Source organism: Balaenoptera physalus (assembly GCF_965194825.1).
Source record: "Balaenoptera physalus genome assembly, chromosome: 15".
Taxonomy (NCBI): Eukaryota; Metazoa; Chordata; class Mammalia; order Artiodactyla; family Balaenopteridae; genus Balaenoptera; species Balaenoptera physalus.
Window position 1 is genome coordinate 71,669,604 of NC_138894.1, and position 6,000 is coordinate 71,675,603.

Below are 6,000 nucleotides of genomic sequence, written 5' to 3' on the forward strand. Positions count from 1 at the left end.
GTGGGTGAAGAAACTGCTTCCCAGCCTGGGGTTCTGTATAAAGGACACAGCACAAGCTAATAAATTTCCACCAAGTGCTACTCTGAGGCAAGCAGAGAGGTTGACCCTTTGCAGATATGAAGTATCACAGGCGCAACTTTTTGTTCTGGAGAAACTTCCTATCTGGTTAGAGAGAAAAAATGTAAATAAACAAAAGCTTTTTAAAAAGATAAATAAATAAAGCAACAGTTTGAGATAATAACAGAACTCTCCCAAGGCAGTATCTGATTTGTGAGAGGCCACTGTCACTGTACAACCCATAATTCTTTGTCATCTCATGGAGAATTCACAACATGTAGGGAAAACATTTGCTACCCGCAGCTCAAATCAGTCTACAGAGATTTGCTCTCTCAGGTAGGGATTTGAGCAGCAGTTGAAGTGGATGGGGGCAGGGGGTGTCTAAAAGCAATAACTCCCTGCTGAAGAGCCTAGGCTGGAAAGAAGACGTGTCAGACAGGTGAAAGCGCAGGAAATAATGATGGACAGCGTCACCAAAGGACCAGACTGCAGTCTGTGGTGGCCGGTGAGCTCTTCTTCTTAGGCACTCCAGGACTCAGGTGGACGGCATACATCAAAGCCTGTTTCGGTCAATGAGAGGCAGCTGCCTGCAGAGGGCAGAGCCCGGACAGGGATCCAGAGGGCTGGGCTGGAGCCTTGTGGCTGCTTCACTTCCCGTGGGAACTTGAGCAAGTCATTTCACCTGAGCGCCTGTTTCCAGAGGGCCTGGAGATCGAGCCAAGGTCCTCACATTCGGGGACAGCAATGAGCTCAACCATGCTCTATGACTCTGCAGAAAAAAAATGTTTAAAAAGATACAACACAATCTTTCTTTCTCTTGACCCACAGCAAAGCAGAGGTGGGTGTCTCATCCCAGTCTTCAGTCTGATTACGACCTGCCTTATGACAGACCTGGATATGTTACAATCAGATCATCTCTGAAATGTAACCACAGGAAGAATCTCTAGTGTAAATGTTAATCTCATCCGTGAATGATCCATATACATTTGTATGCATGTGTGTTTATATACAACCATTAACGTGATAATATACACATAAGCAAGCAGCCCCACTCTAGTTGAGAAACTCCAGCAAAGTCACAGTTTTTCCACATCAGTCTCTTGCTATCTACATAACTAGTAAGATAATCCTTGAAAAATGTGTCGTGCAACCTGTGTACTATCATATGAGATGGTCACTCTGAACTCGCTATTAATCTGAAAATGAAAGCCCAGTTTCTGTCAGGCACGGGGACCAGCCTTTGCCAAGTTTAGACCCCATTTAATGCCAAGACCCCTAGGTTTCAAGGCCCATTTATATTGGCAGTACACAACTTCCTGGTTCAAAACACAAGTCTTTAAAGATCTCATAAAACTTCTTGGACTTCAGATGGTTTTGACAAAACAATACTCAGATGAGCTAAGTGTAAATGAATCAGAAAAGAGGATTATATTTCCCATAAAAACTCATGGGTTTGAGGATGAGAGGAAGAAAGGAAGGCTGGCAAATGCCAAACTTTTTAAAGCACTTTGAAACCATTAGTCAAATTCGAAATGCAGCCAGTTTCCCTCATCCTTACATTTTATGAGTTTTGTAATTGAAAATCTTTTCCTACATTTAAGATCAGCTACAAATCAAGTTTTGTGGCTGCCTAAGATCAGAATCCCTTCACACCCATCTTTTCTTCCAGCCAAGGATTTCATGGAGCCTCTCTTAGTTCTAATTTCATCAAGAAATTCTTAGAAAGAGAAAGAGAGGAGAGAAGAGACTGAGAGAAATAGGAATTCAGTGAGTTGTAGACAAAAGGAAGAGAAAGGAGAGTAAAAGCAAGAGAGAGAGGGAGATTGAGGAATGGAAAAGAAAGGGACGGGAAAACAGGAGAGAAAGTGTGAAGACAAAAAGAGAGGGGATGCAGTGGAAGGAGGGACAAAACGAGGTGGGTGGAGGGAAGCCAGGAAGAGGATGGATTGGAGAAGTGCAAAATGAAGGAGAAATCGATGAATGAGGAGAGGAGCAAACAGGTAGGAGGAGGGGAAAAGGAAAAAGGAAATATAGGGGGAGGAGAATTATACCCGGCATCCACGCGCTCATCTTCTCAGGTTGCTCACCTGGTTCCTGGCAGCCATTTCTGAACCTCAGCTGGTTCTGACCTGAACATCAGCTTGTCCAGATTTGGGCTAGAATTAAACCTGTGACCTTAGAAGGTGCTAGCATGGTGGCTGGCTGGCTGGCTGCCCTACACCACATGCAAAGCGGGAGGCACAGGACGTCCCGTGTTCTCTCACACAAGCTGGTGGCCAAAGACCGCAGCTTCAGCTCGAGATGCCTACAAGTAGGTACTACATTTACTCTTGTGGTCCTCTCCCTTGTTCTTTCAACCATTTCATCAAAAGAGCAGAGATGAAGGAGATTAGAAATGTGTGAGTTCCTCCACGTTTAACTCAACTTCCATGAAAAATCACACGGAGCTTTACCGAGGAAGAAGTAAAGCTGATACTCTGGTTTCTCTTCAGATCATATAAATCTTTCGCCTTTTACTAAAGATTTCCGTGGAGAGGAACAATTCTGAGTTTTTACCCAATTTTTTGAGGTCTTGCATTTGCAAGGCCAATTTAAAAAAAAAAAAGAAAAAAAGAAGTAAAGCTGAGACTCAACCCATGGAGGTATCAGTGTTTCTGCCAAGATGTGTCAGCAAGATGGAGACAGAGCTGACGTGCAGAGAAAGATGAGGTGCCCCCTGGAACTGAGCAACAAGTGGAACCAAGGTTTACACCAGTGCTTTCCTTCCCTTTAAAGCTTCAGGTTTGAAATCTAAGCATCCTTAGTTGTCATTCAACAAATGTTTGTTGACCCTAGGGCCGCCAGCTAGCCTACGTAAACCCATACAGCAAAATCAAAAGAAACTTCCATTTCAGGTGGAGAAGTCTAAATAATGCCTGGTTGGATTGCAATCCAAAGTTGCCCCGGGCCAGCGAGTGCCTTTGTGCTGACCCTGAGTGCCTGGCCATGGCAATATAGACCCTGTCCACATGGAGTCTAATGAGGTAAACAGACCTGGAACAAGTAATTACATGTGTGGTGAGTATTGAAAAAAGGACTGTGGGAAATGAAACGCATAAAAGGAAAAGTGTCAGAGGTATGGACTAGCTTTCTACAAATTTTGAAGAGCCCATCCACAAAAGGAAACGCACCAAAAGTAAAGTTTTATGTACACTGAATTTCCCTTTCTGATTATTTTGGTCCTTTCTTACTTACCTTGAGTATAATCAAGGATAAGTATCACACAGTGGCAGCTGCCAAAGACAATGAAATGCCTCTCTGTCTTCAGGGAACCAAAATCTGTTCATTAATTTACTTTCATTGAGGTTTTTCATGCCCATTTAGTCAAATTTTTGAATATTAAAATGAAACTACATAATAATTATGTAGCTATCAATACAATTTTATTTATACTTTTCATTCACTTCCTCCAAACTTCACTGGGTCATTGGCTGGTCAACATTGAAGAGGGCACAAAGGAAATGTGTTCTTTGTCTCAAAGAGTTTGCATCTTGGAAAATACTTGGATGTACATTGAACTGAGTTGCCCTTCAACTCTATGAAACACATGCCTTTTGATCACAAAACAGCCCCCAATGAAATGCAGTTCACTTTGGTGTCTCAGTTATAAACACTCTGACCTTCCATTCAGTCAATGGACGTTTACCTAGTTTCCGTGCTTAAATTTAAGTTCAAAGATGCCCAGACACCTGCAAGGTTGCTTGAGTGCCTGGTAGGCAAGCAGAGTAACGCTCTCTTCCCTCAAATGCAGCTACTGACAAGTCATGACCCAATTTTAAGAGGAACCTTCTGCTTTCTGTCAGCTTCTATGCTTCCCGGGTTGTTGAGTTGCTGCAATTGCTTCTTTATGTAAATTTCAGGACACTAGTCATTGTTATTTCTCTTGTCTACATTAGAATTTTCACCCAATGGCACAAGTATGTGATGTTGCCTGAGTTTAACACTTGATTCTAATTATTTTTTTCCAAAACTATTCTCTCTGCCTCCCATAAAATTGATTAAAATATCATACAGTGAATAAAGCAGCCTAGAAAAAAGAAGAAAATGAGGGAAGTCACTGTACCACCTCTACATATCAATTCTTAGACAGCCTGTCTGGTCTTCTAAGACCCAAGGCCCTTCAAAGATTGCTTCCTTCTCACTCTTTTAACCTCATCTTGGGCTACTCTCCCAAATGAACCTCTGTTCCAACTACATTTATCTACCCATTTTTCTTCTTTCTCTTTGAAAGAAAAAAAAAAAAAAAAAATGGCTGGCCAGCCACTAGTCTGCAAAAAAAGGACACCCATATTCCTGCCTCTAGTCTCACCTTACCTCATTCTCCTGACATACCATCATCTCTTCAACTAGGTCCTACTCCTCCTTCAAAATAGAATTCAAGATCCTTTACTTCCATGAAGCTCTTTGGACCACCCTAAACCTTAGTTTACTCTCTCTTCCTAACTCTTATAGCATTTCTCATCCATCTCAGGCATTAAGCACAGAATACATGCTTTGTAGTAGACATAGAATACTTTTGCAGCTGAAGTCGTTTTTTCTTCTTGGTCTTACTAAGATAAACCAGAACTAAGGCAAGTCATGGTTAATAATAGTTGAGGTTTGGTTACAACGACAAGGGATGACAAAGTGACCTGTCTTTAGCTCTTTGAAGGCAGGGTTCTGCTGAACAATGGGGTTTGCCCAAATTTTCCCCAAAACCTAAATTAAGTTGAATCAAGCAGTGCCTCTCTGTAGGAAAAAAAAAAAAAAGTTTTCTCCCTCTGAACTGACAGTTTGAAAAGTTCTGTAGAAAGAATTTTGTCGTATTTCTGTCTGAAAACTGTTACATTCCCAGTAATACCATTAAAGTAGTGAAGGCTTTTATAGCATCTCTTTTTTGTTGCCCTCTCAACTTACCCTGCTATGGGAGGCCAGGACATACTCTGAGAATGGATCTAGTAAAAATCCACATAATATGGATGAACTGAGCAATATACAGAAGTAACTCACACCACCAAAGAAACACTAGCTCTGCAAGGAGAGGCCTGGCTTTCTAAACAGTGAGGGGAGGCCAGTAAAACCAGCCCAGTATCTGTTGATTCCTCCACGTTTCCTGGTTTTAAAGCCCAAGCTACTGCTGAGAGGGATCAGGTTACATTTGCCAGCTGCTCCAGAACTTTCCACTTAACCCTTTTCAATCCACAACCTGGATGTTACACTTCCATTTCACTTCGAAGAGCATCTTCCGTCTTTATATTTCCCCCCATGTTCTCTTCCCAACATACAAGTACCCGGCCAACTCTCAATGCCACCCCACCCCCATGAAGCTACCTGCACCCACACTGACTTCCATGCCTTCACCTCATCACTAGAGGCCTGTGTTGAGGGCAGACACCTGGTGTGTCATGTTCCCAGTGCCTAACACAGTTTGCAAATCATAGTAAATGTTTGTTGTAAGTAAATGCACGGTGTTTGTTGAGTGAATGACTATCCTTTTGGACACCTAACTGCTATGAGAAGTCCGCGACAAGAAACCTCCAAATATCTTTCCTTCTTTTTTTTTTTTTTTTTTTGGCTGCGTTGGGTCTTCATTGCTGTGAGCGGGCTTTCTCTAGGTGTGGCGAGCAAGGGCTACTCTTTGTTGCGGTGCGCGGGCTTCTCATTGGGTGGCTTCTCTTGTTGTGGAGCACAGGCTCTAGGCACGCGGGCTTCAGTGGTTGCAGCACGCAGGCTCAGTAGTTGTGGCATGTGGGCCCTAGAGAGCTTGGGCTTCAGTAGTTGCGGCACGTGGGCTCAGTAGTTGTGGTGCACAGGCTCCAGAGCACATGGGCTCAGTAGTTGTGGCTTGCAGGCTCTAGAGCGCAGGCTCAGTAGTTGTGGTGCACAGTCTTAATTGCTCCACTGCATGTGGGATCTTCCCGGACC